Below are 21,796 nucleotides of genomic sequence, written 5' to 3' on the forward strand. Positions count from 1 at the left end.
ACTATTATTGTGAATAAGAAAGCAACTCATTTTCAAAATTGTATTTTCCTTCCAAGAAATTAAAAAAATTCATTGAACATGATCATCAAAATTTGTTTAGAGAATAAAGACAAATAATTACTATTAATCTTTAACATAAATTCAATATTGAAATGAATATAATAATTATGAAGAATAAGATTTCAGTAAGTTGTTTAGCGGTCAGCAGAAAAATCTTTTAAATATTGAAAAAATAACATATCTAAAATACAGCGGTGTTTAAATTCGATTAGGCGTTTCGACAAGAACACTATAGGTTTAATTTACAAGGTATATTTTTTGAGACAATAAAATGAGAATAAAATTAATCGTATATATTACTTCATTTGCATGGTTGTAAAGGACTCCTAATTTATTTTTGTAATAAAAATATTATTAGCCCTTAAAAGGTCAAAGCGTCTATTACGTATATATATGTCGTAGGCAACTAGAAGAATCCGGCATTAAGCTTAATTCCTAGGCAATAAGCTTACTGCCGGCAATTAGACGAAATCGTTCAGATTTGTCTATTTGCCTAGGCAGTAAGCTTATTGCCCGATGAAGATTCGGCAGTTAGACGAATCACATTAGAATCCATTTGCAGTGCACAAACGTCCTATAAAAAATTAATTAAAAACAATAATAATGATAATAATAATAATAATATTCCTTGACTCATATAAATAATTCTCGACTAAAATAAATATGTCTTGAGTCAAATAAACATTTCTTAACTGAAATAAATCATTCTGGACAGAATTAAATATTTTTTGGGTAGAAAAAATATTTCTTGAGTCTAATAAACATTTCTTTGATCAATTAAATAATTCTGGACAGAATTAAATATTTTTTGAGTAAAAAAAATATTTCCCAAGTCAAATAAATAATTTATATTTTCGTAAGAAATATTTTCTTTCATCCAAGAATTATTTCTTTTTGAGTCAAAAAATATTTATTAGACTCAAGAAATATTTCTCAATGATAACAAATATTTATAAAAGTCAAGAAGCATTTATTTCACTGAGAAAACTGGAGTATTGGACTAAACATCTGGAGGGACAAATCGTTCATATTTGAGAGTTAGCTATTGGATAACAATCTAAATGTTCAAATACACCATTGACAGATATTCGTGCCATTTCTCTTGGAGGGAAAATGAGTTTATAACAGAGGGACAAATTAACCATATTGAGAAATCCCTTCCTTATCCGGCGCGAAATGAATAAATATGGCAACCTAACCCTTAAATTAAATACATAAAATGTCAGAAAAATAATTTCGCGCGCATCAGATCGTACACATTTTCTGCGCAACTTTTAACCCTCAGATGTAATGGGAGAGAATATACAAGTAGATTTCCATTGTCAATTCAAAATTTATTTTAGAAGGACTATTTAACTCTCTTCATAAGCAAAGGAAACATACACTTTTTGAACCTCTGAATTTGCAACTCCAGTTTTCTCAGTGTTGAGTCAAGAAATATTTATTTAAATCAAACAATCTCTATTTGACTCAATAAATATTTATTTCACTAAAGGAATATTTTAGTCAAGAATTGTTTGATACACTTAAACAAAATTTATTTTAGTCGAGAAATATTTTTCTTTATGCAAAAGTAAAAAAATTATTTATTTGACTCAGGAGATACTTTTTTTACTCAAGAAATATTTAATTCTGTCCAGAATTATTTAATTGATCCAAGAAATGTTTATTAGACTCAAGAAATATTTTTTTTACCCAAGAAATATTTAATTCTGCCCAGAATGATTTATTATTATTATTGTTTTTAATTAATTTTTTATAGGACGTTTGTGCACTGCAAATGGATTCTAATGTGATTCGTCTAATTGCCGAATCTTCATCGGGCAATAAGCTTACTGCCGGGCATTAAGCTTACTGCCTAGGCAAATAGACAAATCTGAACGACTTCGTCTAATTGCCGGCAGTAAGCTTATTGCCTAGGAATTAAGCTTAATGCCGGATTCTTCTAGTTGCCTACGACATATATATATATATATATATATATATATATATATATATATATATATATATATATATATATACTAGGGGGGCTTCCCCCCTGCGCGCCAACCCTCTATCTCTATTTTTATATTTATTTTAATTTTTATAAATTTAAAGTAATTTTTTTAAATATCAATGCATCTTAATAAATTGCATACAATACATGACAAAATACACATAGATTTTGACGTAATGTAACAATCGTTATAGACCTTTTTTATCTATATGTCAAAAATTAGATTAAACTTTGACATACATTTTGACCCACTTTAACCTATAGGTTAAAAAGGCGTCAAATTTTACATAGATTTTGACGCATCATAGATTCGTTTATTGTCCTTTATTGTCCCTTTTTAAGTTGTAGTTAAATAAAAGTCAAATTACACATAGATTATGACGTAACTAAATGAGGGAGTAAAAATAAAACGTCAAAATTAGGTCAAAAGGATAGGTGTAAGAGCAAACACAATTTTAAAATTACCTTACATTGTTAGGTCAGATGACAAACTTCACCTCATCATTAAGTCTGCGCGCGGAAATTGTTTGACAAATTTTGACATCTATGTCAAAGCTGCCCTCAAACTTGACCTAAATTTTGATGGTAGCAGGAATTCATTGTTAAATTTTGACGCCTAGGTCAAAACTGCCCTAAAAATTGACCTATATTAAAGTCATGTAAGGCCGTTATTTATCCTCTTTTTGACCTACAGTTTAAAAAATAGATCAAATTAGACAGAGATTTTGACGTAATGTGAGGCCGTTACTTATCCTCTTTTTGACCTATAGGTCAAAAAATAGGTCAATTTTGACATAAGTTTTGACGGCCCCTTTGGGATAGGGCGCCCTGACAGAATCTTGAAACAGCGGCGGCGGCGATATCTTTTTGTAATATAGGTAGATATATCAACGGTTCGTGCTATTATCCAACTTTTTGTACATGTATTATATATAAATTATAATTATTAATTTTATATGTTTATTAAAAAATATGTTATGCATAATTTTGGTTTGACTTAAAGAAAATGTGTTAAACAAAGTAATTGTACATTACTAATATAACCTATATATTTTTAATTTTAAGATTTTACGTACAATATGTACGCACATATGAATTAAAGAAACTTTCTATACTTACATTTATAATTTAAATTCTTTTTCTTTCATGATAATTTTCACACTCAGCTTCGAATTTCCATGCAGACAAAGACGTCGAAATTGCGGTGACAGTGAAATTTGTCGACAACAATTTTGTAATTTTATTATTATATTTCAAAATATAGCGATTTTGGTTAGGGATCTGATCTAGACGAGTGCTCCACAAATATTGACTATAGCAAATTTGCTATAGTCAAAGCATACAAAGAGTACTCCCGCACGGAGAAAGCAAGCACTCCGCGAGTAGCAGAGACAATTCGTTATATTTAATTTCATTATATACAAGTTACATGTTTATTGGTTACTAGTGAGTAGTCCAAAATAGACAACCAATCAGCGTTTACTAAAGTGTTGAAGATGACTAGAAACTAGCCGTAAGTCACGTGACCGAACAAATTTGATGAGACGCGCCGGTTAGAGCACGTTTTACCTCATTATCTGAGTAGTCAGTGATATAGTCACATGTAACAGTGCGTGTATTATTTTATGGGTTTTTAATAATATAAAATAAATATTCTTTCGTTTTTCACTATTTTTTACAATAATGTTCGCTGCTGTTAAATACTCTCAAAAGTGTACTGGACACAAAGATTTGCAGGTTATAAATGTAAGTGAAATAGTAAGCAGTTCTTTCAATCCAAAACTTGTACATCAAAATAAGGAAAAACTGTATAATATAAAATGTAAACATGGAGTTAAGGGAAAATGCCTAGCTTTTATCCTCTTTGTAAAGGGTAAGTACACATACTACAGTTTTTGTGAAACATAAATTTGTTTGTTCATATATTTAATCTGCAATATATTTATTTAAATAATATATATTTGTAAAGATAAATTCAAAAACCCCCGAGAGACCATTTTCAAGCAAATTTGTTTAATTTTTAATTTTTGTCCGCCATATTGGATCCACCATTTTGAATTTGCATATCTGATTTTAGAATAATATTTAGCAAACCCCAAGAATTTGGAAAAAAACCATAATTTTAGGTATATGATACATATTTAATTTTATTACAGTCAAGTTTAACCTGAAATAATGCGTTGCCGTGTATAAGTTTGTTAATAACAAAAAAAAATTGGACAAGTGCGAGTTGTACTCGAACTGCAATGGCGGGTTCCGTACACAAATATTAAAACAATACTTGCAACATTTATCGGTAATTGGTAGAATTAAAATAAACAATTAAAAAAACATATTAAAATCATTTGATAAAAAAGAATAACTAAAAAAATTAAAGTATTGTATATATCTAATATTGTAAACAATAATAAGCAGAGGAACTATAATTTTGAAAATTTTGTTTCTCTGCTTATTATTGTTTACAATATTAGATATACAATACTTTAATTTTTTTTAGTTATTTCTTCTTATCAAATGATTTTAATATATTTTTTTAATTGTTTATTTTAATTCTACTAATAACCGATAAATGTTGCAAGTATTGTTTTAATATTTGTGTACGGAACCCGCCATTGCAGTGCGAGTACAACTCGCACTTGTCCAATTTTTTTTTATTTTTAGTTAAGAAATTAAAGTCAGAAAACAATCTCTCATTTATTCTCTTAAAATTTCACTCTTCCTTAAAATATTTAATGCCACCTGTTTAAACTAAAAAAAATTTTAAAAAAATTTTTTTTTTGAAAAAAAAAATTTAAAAAAAAATTTTTTTAAAAAAGTTTCTTAAAAAAATTTTTTGTCGTCAGACTGTAATAATACACCAGGATACCAATTTCCAGCTCATTAGGTCAAATAATGTAAAAGTTAGGAAAAACAAATTTTTTTTTTTAATTTTTTAGTTTTTCCTTGACAACGCTATGGCCATCATTACATATCAAGTTCTCTATATTTTTCCTGTAATATTCGAGTAAAAATACACCAGCATGCAAAATTTCAGCTCTCCATGTCGAATAGTTTAGAAGTTAAGGGGGGTGGGGGGAATGGTCACTTTTTATGCATTTTTGGCCAAAAATCTTGTTATTTCCTTGACAACGCTATGCCCATTACGTCCAATCACATTCGCTATATTTTTCCTGTAATCTACGAGTGAAAATACATATCTGGACCAAATTTGAGCTCTTTAGGTCAAATAGTTTAGCCGCTAGGGGGGGGGGGCACGATTTGGCTACGGACAACAGAGTCTCACCAATAGGGTTCCGCCGATACACCGTAGGTGTACGGAACCCTAAAAACATAAATAATATAGATTAATTTGTTAAAAACTACTAAACCCTATTTGTAGAAACATAAAAATAAGAAATATGCAATTATTTAAAGTTTTCCTTTAAGATATGTTAAAAAAATCGGTGGCTTAAAAGGTGGTCGATATATCGACCACTGATACTGAATTGAAAGGGTTAGATAGTAAGTATCAATTTTAATATTTTCGAATTTTTATAAATATAGAAGTGCTATATAAATTAAATAATTCAAATTATAAACAAAGGGTGACCACATGTCAGTAAAGTCAGGAAAATGAAATAGCTTTTTTAAATTATACAAAAATTCTTTTAAGAAATTTAATTATTTTCGAAAAATTACATTAAAATATTTTTAAAAACTAATTCTTAGAATTGTTTTTTTATAATTTTTCAAGATTCAATTATCTTAGAATAAAGTAAATAAAAATTTATAAAAATTTACTTTTTTAGACTTTTAAAATTTCTGAGAAACTTTGGTCATATTTAGGGGAGGTGGGGGCGAAGCGACGCACTTTTCTTCATTTTAAAATATTTTCTAATCCCGATTATATTTTGAGTTCTAACTTGTATGATATGACGTATCAAGACATAACGCAACTTTTGTTAATGTATAGTTTGTTGATAGGCTAAACCTGAAAAAAGTTATAGACAATTTTCTAACCACGAAAATAGTGGGGCGAAGCGACGATAGCGGGGCGAAGCGACGCACTCAAAATTACCTGCATTTTAAACGAATTATCTTATCTAAAAGTAAATAAACAAAGAAGATTATTGTAAATTTATTGTTTATTTAAATATTTGTTAATTAAATAAAAGTTTAATAATTTTTAAATTATAATTTTCAAATAAAATTAAATAATAAAAATATAAAATATTTTTTAAACATGAGAAAAATGTTTTTTAACTTTATTCAGAGTCTGTCGTTAATTCTTCATAACTTTTTTTAAAAACCGCCATTGGTCGGCTCTTGATGCGTCTTGGTACCGCTTTCACTTAGCCCCCTTAAGAATGCGTCGCTTCGCCCCAAGGTACATTTTTTATTTCAAAATATGATATCTTCATTTCTAAACGTAAAGTCCAAAAATTGTTTATAGTTCTTAAAAGTACTGGTATTAAACTTTCCAAAGCACATACTTTTAATTCCAAGTAGCAAAAATAAGTGGCAAAAAATTTGATATCTGTTATCTCGAAAAACTAAATGCCCAGAGGTCAAAAACACATTATTTATTGTCAAACGCTTATAAGTTAATAAAATAAAATTTGTTTTGCCCCCAATTATGAAGGTTAAAAAGGTGCAATTAATAATATATTTTTTAAAAAATTAAACGTTATTGTACTCGAGAAATGTTTACTGCGTCGCTTCGCCCCATGCGTCGCTTCGCCCCCACCTCCCCTATGATTAAAATTCTTCAAAAATTAGATTATTTTTTTCAAAAATTCAATTCTTTAAAAAAAGATTTTACCAAATTCCAATTGTTTTGAATTTTTTCAATTGTATACACTAAATAAATTGATTAGTTAAATTTCCAGTTAATGCGAACCGGCTATGACAGTAATACATTGATACAAATACACGTATTAAAAAATGATACTGTATTGACTAGTCATTCTTAAAAAAGATAGTTATATTCGTATCAACTTGATACATTATACAGTATCAAAACGTTGCCAAATAAAATGATACTTTCCAGAAAACTGTGTATAACATTGCGTACATTATTCTATAATAAATTCAACAATTATAACAATTAATGAATGATCTAAAAATGATTATATTACAATTTCTTAGTTCCTTAGAACCATTTTATTATAGATTAATTGATTTTTCTTTATTATAATTTCAAAGAAAATTATATTTTGAGTTATACATACGCGTTTTGATTGAAGAGAAATAGAAATAGCTACTACGATGTATAAAAGAAATAAAATATTATATAATATATATTTTCTTTTTGAAAAAGTCATAACTATGACAGTTTGATGTTGGTTGTTTTATATATATATATATGTTACGGTCATTGTCGATTATTGGGCATTGTCGACAATGCCCGGTCAATATCTAAAAATATTCATATCATTTAACTTTTCGGGCAATGTCGACATTGCCCGGTCCAACTTGGGCAATGTCGAAAATTCTATATAATAGCTTCATACGTTATGATACAAAACTAATCACACAATAACGTATACAAAATTTACATTTACATTACATTTTTAGTAAAAATCCTTAATGAGTAACGGAATTCTAACTTCAGTCAAACTAAAATCAGTAACTAGTTAAGGAAATTTAATGAAATGTAACTGAAAATTTTAGAATAGTTTCAAAAAGTGTAAAGAGTAACTGAAAATTTCGAAACTGTAACAAAATTTTCAGTTTTAAACTATTTATTGAATTATGTTTATGAAATTTAATTACTAATAAATGAATGATTAATATTATTTGATTGAATAAATAGTTTTGTGTATAAAAAGTAAGAAATAAATACATATTATTAATATTATTTATCAGTTATTTTTTGACCAAATTTATTTATAAACCGTAAATATATAATTTTTAAACATTAGCATTATTATTCAATATTTTTAAGTTTAAATAATTTTCTTACTGAAAATCTAGTGCAATAGAAAATTTTTAAGAATAATTATTTAAATAAATAAAACTTCCGTTGCTTGTTTCCGAAAAATCCTACAAAAATTTCTAACAGTGTATATAAAAGATGCACCTGCAAGACAGGATAACTGAATCGTCTTTTTTTATTCGTAAATAACATTGCCCAAAAGTAAGTGGGCAATGACGACATTGCCCGAGCATTACTGACTATGCCCGGGCACTGTCACATTTTACTAAATTTTGTTAAAAATACCTGGGCAATGTAGACAATGCCCAGTGGCCGTGGGCATTGTCAACAATGTCCAGTGACTGTGGGCATTGTCGACAATGCCCAATAATCGACAATGACTGTAACATATATATATATGTGACGCGACCCGAAGAAAGGTACCTAAGAAGCAAACGAATTATAGGTTAGGTTCGAGTTAGATTTATCTTGATTAAAAGTTCATTTTTAATTATTTGAATTTTAAACCAATATTAATTGAATATTTTGAATATAATGAAAACTTGAAAACCAACAATTTTTAATTAATAATTGATTCTCTTTCTGTATTTTTACTCAAAAAATTTAAAACATAACCTTAAATTTTTTCCTTCTTAGGTACCTTTCTTGGGAACGCGTCACATATATATATATATTTCGTTATCAAATATGTTTTGAAAGCAATTATATTTTTAAAAAAATATACATTTGTATTGTGTGTAAACACAAATTTTCAATTGTGAAAAAGTAATAAAGTATCTATTAAAAACGAAGTCTAAGAATACTTATAACTGTAATGAAAATTTTAAGGAAAAAAAATAATATCAGTTTAACAAAAATTATGAGACAGATAGACTATTTTGTATTGTACTCAAAATTTAATATTTTTAAAATTAATTTTCTTTTATATTTTTTTATTAAAATTTGTAATTAAAGCTTTAATAACTCATAAATAATCTAAAATCTATATTTCTTTCTTAAAAGATATATTAAAATTGCATCGTTTGAATAATGTTTATACTGCTTTAATTTTTAATCTTTATTGTTTTTTGTGTTTTTTAATCAAGTTTTTATTGTTACAGTTTAACTATAAATTTGTACATATTTGGTATTATTTATGTCAATATATATATATAATATTTCTCTCTTGTACATGATATAAATTAAGTAAATGAACATAATTATTTATTAATTATTTTATTTATTATTACTGCTGTGACTTTGTCAAAGTTCGAAATAAAAAAAGTATTTCTAACTTTGCTCAACATTTTTTTTAATAATTAATTTAATTAAAAAGTATTATTTATTAAGAAATTTTATTAAATCTTTTATATATATATATATATATATATATATATATAAATTGAGGAGAGTAATAAAGCTTATTTAGTATTTCTTACATTCAAAAGAATTATATTACAATAATATTATGAAATAGGTAACTTTATCAATCTCATAGAATTTAAAATCATTACTAATATGAGTGTTCAAGAAGAAAGTTTTGATTTTCACATCGATCTATTAGAATCACTTTCTATAAATAAAAAATAAAAATAAAAAAAAAATTATTATTTGTTGTTTGTATATTTAAATTAAAAATAATTAACATTATTGTTAATTTATTATGAGATTCTTAATTATTATATTTAATTTATCTATTTTTTTAATATAATGATATTTTTGGCAATTATAAATTATCTCGAATTTTTAAATTACAAATTTTAATTCTAAATTATAATTATTGAAACTTTAAATTTTCAAAATTAAATAAATTATATTTTAATATTATTTTTAATTTATAAATAAATTAATTTTTAAATACATTGCATTAATTTAAATTAATTTTAATATTGTTATTTTTTTAACTAGTTTTTGATTATAACTGATAACTACAATAGATTATATTTTTTAATTTTGTTAAAAAGAAATATTCACTGTGTCTATTTAGTTGACAATTTAAAATTTCCTGAGTTTACAATAAGTTTTTGTAAAAAAGGACATAAAATAACAAGATTCCACTTATAATTTTAATACCACGTGTATTGACGTTATTTGTATATTTAAAAAATAAAATTTTTGCTTTTTCTATCATAGAAATTTATTAATTCCTTCTTATAAAATTACATGCAGAAAAGTAATAAAAATTATCGTTTTATAATTTTTAAAAAAGAGTTTAAAAAATAATATAATAAGCTTTTAATTGTAACGAATGAAATTTATGTAAAAAAATTTAAAACATAATCTTTTAATGAAAAATCCTTATATTTACTTCCTTTTTGCGTGATTGTACTAAATTGCCGGTTTATTCCAAGTTATTTCCAAATTCTTACTTCGTTAGACACACTAGTATTTTTGAAACATTTTAAAACTAATTAATGTCACTTATAATAATGTGATTAATTAATTTTAATTAATATTATAGGGGAAGAAGAAAAAATAGAAATGACAAGACAGAAGATCATTCTTCTAAGCATCATGAGAATGATAGAAAAACAAAGTATTCAAAAGATGTGAGACATAATGAAGAACATAGACAATCTCAATCGTCTGCTATTTACAGACAAAATTTAAAAACTCGTAATTTCTACAATTCAAATCGATATAAAGATCATTTTCAGAATTATCAACATGCCGCATTTAGAAGAAGAAAAGTAATGATTCTTTTTATAATATTAGATTAAATTTAAATGTTTTTATTACAATCAATAATTTTTTTCTATATGTTTTATAAATTACATTAATTTTATTAATTAATATTATTTTCTTCATCTAATTAAAATTCTTTTCAATTACAATTATCGTACTTTTAATAATGAGAAAAAATTGAGCAAAACTTAAAAATGTTGTTTTCTTCAATGCTTCATGCTGCAAAAACAATGTAAAGAAAAAAAAATAATTTTTTCAAAATTATGAAAAAATTATTTTTTTTGTTCCTGACCTTTTTTAATAATTGATATATTCACATATTTTGTATACCATGTATAGAAGGAAAATACATATTATTTTTTTACTATAGAATATAAACACATTTTTTAAATTCGTTGTTTATAGTAAATTTTGTTATACATATAGAATTGTTAATAATAATATTAAAATTTGTAAATACTGGTAAGTTGTTGAAATATTGTCATGTAATTTATTTAATTAATCTTGTACATAATCCAAAAATTATAATTCATTTAAATTTAAAAAAATTGTTATTAAGATTATTTACTTAAATATTTGTATTTAAGAAAATTTGTATTTATTATTATCTATTTAGAAATTGTTGACCTTCTAGAAAAGTTTAAATGTAGAAAATTATATTAAATATATGTAATTTAACATTATAAATTTTTTATTTGAACAATTTTTCATCTAAATAAATTTCAAAAATTTTTATTTTAAATTTATAATATCCACACTATTTGACAGTTTAGAGTTTTGAAATAACTATATGAATTATTCGAAAATAATAATGGACGAAGGTGACACACAAATGTATAGATCACTAGAAAGCAATGATGGTACTTTGTTATTGATGTAAATGAATTGGAAATGTCGTTTATAAAGGACAGTTTTAATGAAATCGAAAATTTTCGTAAATGTTTTTTATCTTCTAAAAGTAAAAGTTAATTTATTTACAATAAAAAAATCATTAATAATTAAAACATTTTTTTAATTGAAATATAGTTTATAAGTTTTAATTATGAAAATAACTTTTAAATTCAAAGATAAAAATATGTATATATTTAAAATATAAATAAAATAAAATATTATTAATTAAATATTTCCTGTTATTCACATATTTATATTTTTTATTTCTTTTGTTATATGATTCGACGCCTCCCGTTCGTATAATGCTTATAGAAAAATATATGCAAGCTCATTCTTATTCAGTTTTTAGTGCAAGACAATGCTTATTCGATTTTCCGTGCAATAAAATGCTTATTCAAAATTGTGTGCAAAACAATTGCCACTGACAGAACAATAAATGTACAAAAATTGTCGGTCCACCCATTGTTGAAGAAATGAAAAAAATTTGTTAACATAAATTTATGAAAACTCAAATTTTTTTTGGTTTATATTTTAAAAGACGATAAAATTTTGAAAAGAATAAGACCTCACAGAAGTCATTTGGTAAAAATTTGTAGAAGATATTCTTAAAAATCGTCATTTTCAATGTTTTACAAAAACTTGAATAACGTCTAAAATAATGAACGCTTTTTAATAATCTTAGGCTTATTTTAAAGGTCATTTTCTACGGAATAAGAATTACTTATTGGCATTAACCTGTAATTTTTTATTTGGAATAAGCATGACGTCAAAGTTGGACAAAAAAATTGGAAAAATTTGAAATCAATTTTTTGTACTAAAAACTACTCTAGAACATATGTAAAACATGATATTGTGTAGATTTTTTAAGAAAATTTAATAAAAAAATATGTTTGAATTTCAAAAATTATTTTTCTTTTAATAATATTATTTCAAATTTTTTGAATAGTTTTGTCCAACTTTGACGTCATGCTTATTTCAAATAAAAAATTACAGGTTAATGCCAATAAGTAATTCTAATTCCGTAGAAAATGACCTTTAAAATAAGCCTAAGATTATTAAAAAGCGTTCATTATTCAAAATTATTCATTATTCATTATTCATTATTCAAATTTTTGTAAAACATTAAAAATGACGATTTTTTAAAAATATCTAAATGAATTATTGGCCAAACGACTTCTGTGAGGTCTTATTCTGTTCAAAATTTTATCGTCTTTCAAAATATAAACCAAAAAAAATTTGAGTTTTCATAAATTTTATGTAAAAAATTTTTTTTCATTCCTTCAAAAATGGGTGGACTGACAATTTTGGCCGATACTGTAACCCTAAATCATCTTTTAATATTAAATTACACTCAATAACATATATGCTTTCCTTCCGGTTTGGACTATAAGAATGTTTTAAGTCTATGGTTAAAGTCCATAGACTTAAAACATTCTTATACAAAGGCACACCAATTTTTTAAAAAGTTGTCCAAACCGGAAGGAAAGCATGCACTGGAGCTTCACTTATTTTCAGTCTCACTTATTTGTAGTCGCACTTATTTTCACAATTTCACAATTGTACTTTTTAGCATAGAATTTTGAATAAGCATTTTATTGCACGCAAAAATTTAAATAAGAATTATCTTGCACTAAAAACTGAATAAGAACGATCTTGCATTTGTTTTTCTATAAGCATTATATGAACGGAAGGCGTCGATATATATTTACTTTATTATTTATATATCTACATATTTTATTTATTATTAATCAATTAATAATTTATTATTAAAATCTTGTTATTATTATTTAAATAATATAAGTATTAATTTTATTGCTAATTAATGATATTGATACTTAAAAATTACAATTTAAATTAAATAATTAAATTACAATTATATGTAATAACATTTTCAGAGTCAGCTTATGTAGAAAATGATCTGTAGCACTATTTAAACGATAAAGATAATTTGTTAGGAATATCATTTTGGCAGAATATGCTAAATCTAACCGCTTGGCAGACGTTTAAGGACCAAGGGTAAGTACTCTTGGTTCGCGCCCACTTGGCTTGTTATTTTTCCGACACGTGAGACAAACTGAGCGGGAGGTTTGACGTCGAGGTATAAAGATGTGCACCGTCGATTATTGTCCGGTACACACTATTAGAACTCGACTGTCGATAAAGCGGTTGTACTCAGGAGAGGTTTTCTACAGTTTCCCTCTTCACTGGCGAGAAAACCCATTAGAAGGGTGGTCCAGGCAAATGCGAGTACTTCTAATTTTCAAGTCGCTCTGTAGGCGCAAAAATTTAGTATTAGGTAATTTAAGAAATGTTTGTAAGGAAAAATTTTCGACGGTTGTAAAAACACTTGTATAGCCAAGATTGTAGGCTTAAGACGGGTGTATAAACAAATAAAATAAATATGCTAAATCTAAACAACTAGACCACAGCAGGTTAAAAGAAATGGTAATTTTAAAAGAATTAAAACTTGTTTCGATACATTATAAGTAAGTTATCTAATTTTTCAAAAATGTTTTTTTTATTTTTACATTTTAAAATAAAATTTGTGTTTTATTGTAGAATAGAGTCAGAGAGTTTTATTAAATTAAGAGACCAGATAGCTGAATTATTTTTCACAGAGGACAAGGAAATATTTTTTGTTCCTTATTTAGCAGATGGTAAAGAAAGTAGAGGTGCTCGTGGATGTTTATATAACTATTATAAACTTTTAAGATGCCAATTACGTTCTGCTGGTCTATTATAACTAAACATGAACCAAAATACGAATGACCAAAGTGTTGAAAGTACAATTTTTATTTATTTTTTAACAGTTGCAACATTGAAATAGTATAATTAATGAACAAGTGGATAAAGGCAGCCATTTCTTTACGGTGATTTTTGTGACACGAGTGGAGGTCTCAGGGCGCCCTCGACCTCCACTCGTGTTACAAAAATCATCGTAAAGAAATTGGCTGCCTTTATTCTCGTCTTACTTACGATATTTTTTATTCCTAATGCACAAAAGCGGCGATTTCAGACAGCAGACGACAGGGAGTAAAAGTCATTCACTTGTTCGACTTGTATGAAAATGGCGGCCGTTTTCTCCCATGGGCAAGAAAAACGCATGGGAAAAGATCGACGCCTCCCGTTCATATAATGCTTATTGAAAAACAAATGCAAGATCATTCTTATTCAGTTTTTAGTGCAAGACAATTCTTATTCGATTTTCCGTGCAATAAAATGCTTATTCAAAATTGTGTGCAAAACAATTGCCACTGACAGAACAATAAATGTAACCCTAAATCATCTTTTTAATATTAAATTGCAATTAAATATCTGAGAATTTCAGTGCGTATCTATTGTTATTAGAAAATTTAATACTTGATTATCTCTTACGTATTAAGAAATATTGTTTAAGCAATTGTAATTAAAAATTATATTCAATTGAAAATTTTATAAAACTCATAGTGGAAGCTAATTTCAGATTGTACTTTTTAGCATAGAATTTTAAATAAGCATTTTATTGCACGGAAAATCGAATAAGAATTGTCTTGCACTAAAAACTGAATAAGAATGATCTTGCATTTGTTTTTCAATAAGCACACAGGCACACAAAAAAATAAAAAGTCAAAACCCAGAGGTTACACCCCCCTTTCCCCATGTTTTTGGGGTCGCTGAAACCGAATATGACCATGAAATTTTTTTTTCATCGGCCATTTTCCCGCTACCACCCCCTTACACCTGCTCCCGGGGATTGGAATTTCAGTTTTAAAAAAAGTGGAGTAGGGTGTCTATTCCTATGTTTTTTGGGTCGCTAAAACCAAAAAAGACTACCAAAAACAAATTCTTCCCTCCATTAACCCCCTACAACCCCCTTAACACCCGAAAGGTGGGTGGTCGAAATTCGAATTTTCACAAAAAGTCGATTACGATGTCTAAACCTACGTTTTTTGGGTCGCTGAAACCAAAAAAGATTCCCTAAATCAAATCCTTTCCACCCCGATCCCCTACAACCCCCTGTAATAATTTTTTTCAAATAAAACGAACCGATTTTTGGGAGATTGAAAATTAAATATTAATTATCAAAAATTATTGCAGAGGGTTGTAGGATGTTGAGGGTGGAAAGGATTTGATTTAGGGAATCTTTTTTGGTTTCAGCGACCCAAAAAACGTAGGTTTAGACATCGTAATCGACTTTTCGTGAAAATTCGAATTTCGACCACCCACCTTTCGGGTGTTAAGGGGGTTGTAGGGGGTTAATGGAGGGAAGAATTTGTTTTTGGTAGTCTTTTTTGGTTTTAGCGACCCAAAAAACATAGGAATAGACACCCTACTCCACTTTTTTTAAAACTGAAATTCCAACCCCCGGGAGCAGGTGTAAGGGGGTGGTAGCAGGAAAATGGCCGATGAAAAAAAATTTTCATGGTCTTATTCGGTTTCAGCGACCCCAAAAACATGGGGATAGGGGGGTGTGACCTCTGGGTTTTGACTTTTTTATTTTTTTGTGTGCCTGTGGCATTATATGAACGGGAGGCGTCGAGATGATTTTCTTGTCCATGGGAGAACACGGCCGCCATTTTCATACGGTCGAAGAAATGAATGACTTTCCTCCCTGTCGTCCGCTATCAGAAAGCGCCATTTTTGTGCATGTGGGATAAAAAATGTATTTTTTTCATTCATAATCAACTACAGACCACAATTATTAACGCATTTGAAAATTTTTTTAAATTTTTTAGAACAAAATTCTTTAGAGAACTGTCTTTGCTGAATTTTTATTTTTGTTAATGTTTAATTTATAAATAAACAAATATACTGATAAAATTTAACTTTTTAAGAATATGCACAATTTTTTTTAAAAAATAAAACAAACAAAAATCTAATACCTCATAAAATGAATGTGATTGTGCTTAGAGATAATAATTAATGTAAATTTATACAATAATGTAACATAGAATAGTTATAAACAATATTTTTAAACAAATTATTATATGTGCTATTATATCAAGATTATTCCCAGTGGGCAAAAAACCATCATTGTTTTAAAAACGTTCTAGAAACGTTTTTAGAACGTTTCATGTCTGCTAAATAACGACCCAAAAACGTAATATGTTTCTAAAACGTTTTAAAAGCAATGGAACGTTTTTGGAACATTATTTAGCAGACATGAAATGTTCTAAAAGCGTTTTTGGGACGTTTTTAAAACAATGATGGTTTTTTGACTATTGGGTTGGCTCTAATTTTTTAACTCGGGGGTTTTTGTTGTCGCTGATTACAAATCTGGTATTAGATATTCAAAATGGTGGATAACTTTTTTAATAATTTATCGGATTTGCCTGAAATTCGTTGCTCTGAGGTTTCTAAGGTCGCTGATTACGAATCAAGTATTAGATTTTTAAAATTCAAAATGGCGGATGACGTTGCTTTTTGCTATTAAATCCGTTTGTCACATGTGTTATCTTGTGGATATTCTCGTGTGTATTGTTTTTACATTGTATTATATCGATCCTTTTGTTGGTCTCATAGAAAAATTTTTATGTCATAGAATTTTCTTCTCGCCAGTGGAGACGGAAACTGTAGGAAACATCTCCGAGTACAACTGGTTTATAGACGCTCAGATTATCTCACGTGCCGGAAAAATACCAGGCCGAATGGGCACGAACCAAGTACCCTTGGTTCTAAAAGGTCCGCCAATATATCTTTGTGAAGTACAGCCCAGTCGGAAAAATTCTATAGAATGACTGTATAGAGCATTCTATAGAGTATTCTGTAATAGAATATTTTATAGAATTAATTCTAAAAAATATTTTTTTTTAATTTAAGAATTTAAGAATTATTTTATAGAATTCGTGCAGAAATTAAAAAAATATTTTTTTAGATAAACTTTACAAAATATTCTATAGTATGCTCTACAGAATATTCTATAGAATACTCTATAGAATGCTCTGTAGAGTAATTCTATAAAATCATTCTATAGAACTTTTTTGACTGGGAGGGTTCAGGCTTTAATTTGACTCCTATGACAATTCTTTAATACGTCGGATTTACCAAGAAGTTTTCAAAAACTGACAAAAACATCAGGTTTGAGACTTTTACCCCCACTTTTGTCGAATGCCTGACGTGGTGGAAGGTTTTGATTCGCTTATACAGTACAGTTGCAGGTAAAAATACTGAATTACCATATAGGAATTTACTTACTAAGTAAAGTCTTTTACTATGTAAAATTTAACTAATATTAACGAAAATTATTAACGAAAGCTGTGATATGTGTCAAAATTTGTGAAGTGAGCCACCCTTTTTTGATAGGTGAGTATTTTTTATGATTATGACATTATTTTGTATGAATTTCGAAATTATTAATTATCTATCGTTCTGTAAAAGGAATCTATTTAAATTTTGGAATGGATAATGAGGAATAAAACTACTTTTGATTGATATTTGTCATTATATAAAATTTTAAAAATTGTAAAAATTAAAAAACAATTTATTTAAACAATTAAAAATATTTTCATGTTCTCCCAACATTTGAAAAAAATTTTTATAGAATATTACTCCTTATTTAATCACGAATAATTAAAAAAAGTGAGTATTCTTAATTAGGTAAAAAGTTATTCAGGTTTTTCTCTGAGCGCGCCACGCGCCACGCGTGACAGGCGCAAACGTGTCGTCCCGGGTCGGGGCCGCCGTTTTGCTCTGTGTAACAAGAGTTTAAATTCAGACCATATGAAAATGTATTTATCGATAAGCAAATGCAGATTTCGTATCTTTATTTAAATATACATAAGGTGCGTTTTATTATTATTTTAAGTTTAACAAGTTTTTTAATCACATTTTCGGTTACGGAATTTGTTGAATTTGAAAAAATTTTACATTGAAGATTATTGTCTTCGATCGGTGTGAAGCAATGGTACTGACGCGTATTTTTCACTGTTTTCGACATTTTAAATCTGCTTTCTAAAAATTTGTTGTGCACAAAGTGTTCTTCTTTTGTAGAGAAGTTAAACTCAATTTTGTTAAAAACGTTTTGGCCCATTCGAAAAGAAGTTTTAGCGTGGTGATATTCTTATTTTGTAGACTAGCCTTAAAGGCGTGTCTCCTGACGGTTCCACCGATGCCATCACAGGCCCCTTTGCCATGTGTTGTGACAAAAAAATCCCATTTGGCCTCAATCCCAAAATCTGTTTTGTGGTTCGAATGGTCCATCAATTTACAGTTAAAAAAAGTGCAGTGAATTTGCGTCGTGATGTAAATTTTCAGAAATCATTACGTAATTCAAATTTTTAACAAAGTCATCTTCCCTATAATATACAACGTAAGGAGGTATTGTCGCTTGAATATTTTGTCAGTGTTGGGACTGTACAGCGCAGCATCTTGAACTTGGTAGGTGTAATTTTCGGAAAAGTCTAAAGTAATAATAATTTCTTCTTCGCTTATTGTATTTTTTATTTCATTGAAATAGGCAGCCTGAGTTCTTGCTAAAAAAAATCATGCTTCACAACTACGGGTAAATTATCGCAGACAAGTTTTAAGAATTCCTCTCTTTTCAAAGATTTTAATACTAATTCGCATCTGTAAAAATAAGAATTAAAGTATATAAATGTTGAAAATATTAAGTAAATAGAATTAAAACTATAAAATATAAAAAATATAATAATAATAATAAAACAAATTATAATAAATAATAATAATAAATAAATAATAAAGAATATATAAAAATAAAATATAAAAAACTATAAAAATGTAAATCTTGCATAATATCAAATGACATAATATTTTCTTGACCACAATTTATTAAACCTACTTAAAAATAAATTTTAATTTTTAAAAAAGTTTCTTGTAATTGATTTATTTATTAAATCGAAAATTCATTGGAAGTAATTAAATAAAACTGGTTTTTAATGAATTAAGAAAAAAAATTAAGACAGGATATTGGTCAAATAAAAAATCAAGATAAACAAAAACAACATAATCAAAAGAGTTATAGAACAAAAAAGTCTTGTCTTATACTTGTATAATCGTTTGAATAAATAAAAAAAAATTATATGAATTAAGAATTATACTAAAAAAGATTTTGAATTATTTGAAATTTGGTTAAACATGGTAATATTCGGGTCACTTCAAAAGTTACTGTAAAAGAAAAAAGTATTTTACTCACCTATCAGTATTTGACCATTCTTGAAACTGAACTTGTGATACTTCATTGTTCTCTAATAAGTGTCTCAATTTATTTAGAATAACATTAGTTCCAGGGCAATTTCTACAAGTTAATAAATAGGGGAGTGTAAGGTATGGTGGCGGACCCTTTGTTTTTTGCGTCTCTCTCTCTTAAAAAACAATATTTTTTAAAATTTCAAAAGCAGGCAGTTGCTGACATCTATTAAGCATATTTCTGTCAGAATCGGTTGTTAAAATTTAACTGCAGTGAAATTTTACAACTCTTAGCGCAAAACACTGATTTTTTTTATTTTTTAAAGTTGTAAGGTTTGGTGGCGGATTTGGTGTATTCAACTTAAATATTCTGGAGATGTTAAAATCATTTCTTAAAACTACTAGAAATGATGAAAAATAACAAAAAGAAAAAAAACTGATGATTTTACATTATAGAAAAAAGGGTTTCACTTTAGTTATGGTTACAATTTGTACATGTGAAGTAGCTGGTGACTATTTTAAGGCAACTAGAATATAAGAAGACCATAAGTGTCACATATTCGAGAACTGTTGCGGTGGAGTACAAGAGGCATTAGTACACAAAAAATGCAAAGACAATTGAAACTCGTGCAAAAAAAATGATCCGCCACTGTACGTTACAAAAATTGCGCCATCATACCTTACAAGCTATTGATGGAAATATGATGGTGTTAATTTCATACAGCGCGAATTGAGAAAAATGTAAAATACAAAAAACTGTTGTCCAAGGTCTAAACAATTACGTTCCATACATTTACCTGACTCAATTTTCAAAAAATTTTCACTCTGGCACTGTTAACGCACATATCCAATAAAACTTTTTAGTTCTTTTTTCACTACTTTTTATTCAAAATCGCTTAGAGTACAAAGCACGCGTCTGCTCATTAATACTACTTACTAATACTTTATATTACTAATACTATTACTAATACTTTATACTGCATATAAAATGTCATCATGATAAAAGACATCGACCATAAAGATAAGGCAATCAGGATTATCAATTTCACATGTCTTTAAAAGTATCTCGATACAATGTATCGAAGTCAACACCTTTTCTTTTTAATTCTTGTTTGATCGCAATAAATTTTAATCTCATATTTTCATGGATTTTTCACACACAAACATTGTCTGTTCCTGATTGCCCTGCTAGTATACATTCTCGAGGTCTATGCTGTCCAAATTTTGATAAGGATATTTCGATTTCCGGATTGATTTCCTTGAATTTTGTATGCAATTCACTGATATTGAACATGAATAATCTTTTTTGTTCTTGACAACGTTTCCCATTTTTCACAACAGAAATGTAGTCCTTTCTGCCGGGCATTACTTGGCTATTTTCCTCGGATAAATAGAATTGTTCTACTTCTTTTAAAATATCTGCCTCCATTTTCCGACCAACTTTTGGTTTAGGATCAACTCTGTAACCACACAGTAAATGTTCTTTTTTGGCTCTCGATGCCATCCTTCGGGAGACATTGAACTCTTTTGACATTCGTCGAATGATCCATTCAATTGGTACTGTCGTCAAAAGAACAATCCTCGATCCAACTTTTGGTCATAGCGTAGTTTCTTATGAGCTTTTCTTTACAAACTAAAACACTAGATCGCTGCCTTTTTAGCGGAGGTTGACAGTTTTCGAATAGAAATTCATTAACTTCATTTAATTTATCATTTTCACTTTCGGAACTTTTATAGTCTGGATGACGTCGAACACAATCTTCATTATCGTTGAGGCAGTCAGAGAATTCTCCACTTAATTCATCACAATCATTTTTAACACTTTTTAAAATTTCACTGAATTTAACACTTATCAGGAATCGAGTAAATTTTTACTTTGCACGATTTATAAATGAACAGGCCTACAAAGTTTTTGAATTCCGGATTCCAATTTTCACTTATTTTAACAACATTCTTGTAAATCTTTGCAAGCCCTTTTTTAAGAAAAGAATTGAAACAACAATTTGCATCCCAAAAACGTTATATGTTTCTAAAACGTTTTAAAATCAATGGAACGTTTTTGGAACATTATTTGGCAGACATGAAACGTTCTAAAAACGTTTTTGGAACGTTTTTTAAACAATGATGGTTTTTTGCCCACTGGG

This window comes from Leptopilina heterotoma, unplaced genomic scaffold (genome assembly GCF_015476425.1).
Source record: "Leptopilina heterotoma isolate Lh14 unplaced genomic scaffold, ASM1547642v1 Lhet_538, whole genome shotgun sequence".
NCBI lineage: Eukaryota > Metazoa > Arthropoda > Insecta > Hymenoptera > Figitidae > Leptopilina > Leptopilina heterotoma.